Here is a 500-nt window from a genome sequence, read left to right as displayed (position 1 = left end):
GACCGCTTGGCTCGGTATGCAAACTGGAAGGGGTCCAGGGTGGGGGGGAGAATGGATTTGATATGTGACATGACAAGCCGCTCAAAGCACTTCATGATGATGGGTGTCAGTGCCACAGGGCGGTAGTCATTGAAGCAGGATGGAGCAGTTTTCTTCGGCACAGGTATGATGGTGGCAGCTTTGAAACATGATGGGACGATGGCTTGCTTCAGGGAAGTGTTAAAGATGTCTGTGAAGACATCCTTAAGCTCCCCTGCGCAGTCCTTCAGCGCACGACCTGGGATGTTGTCTGGACCTGTTGCCTTACGGGTGTTGATAGCAGCAAGTGTCCTCTTCACGCTGTCGGCAGAGAGGCACAGGGGCTGCTCATGTAGAGGGGGATGGGTCTTCTGTGGGCAGGTGCTGTTTTGTGCTTCAAAGCGAGCAAAGAAGCGGTTCAGGTTGTTGAGCAGAGGGATGTTGCTCTCACAGCTCTGTGGCGCGGGCTTGTAGTCCGTGAG

The sequence above is a fragment of the Alosa sapidissima genome, chromosome 8 (genome assembly GCF_018492685.1).
Source record: "Alosa sapidissima isolate fAloSap1 chromosome 8, fAloSap1.pri, whole genome shotgun sequence".
Lineage (NCBI taxonomy): Eukaryota > Metazoa > Chordata > Actinopteri > Clupeiformes > Clupeidae > Alosa > Alosa sapidissima.
Note: the sequence above shows the minus strand (reverse complement) of the source record.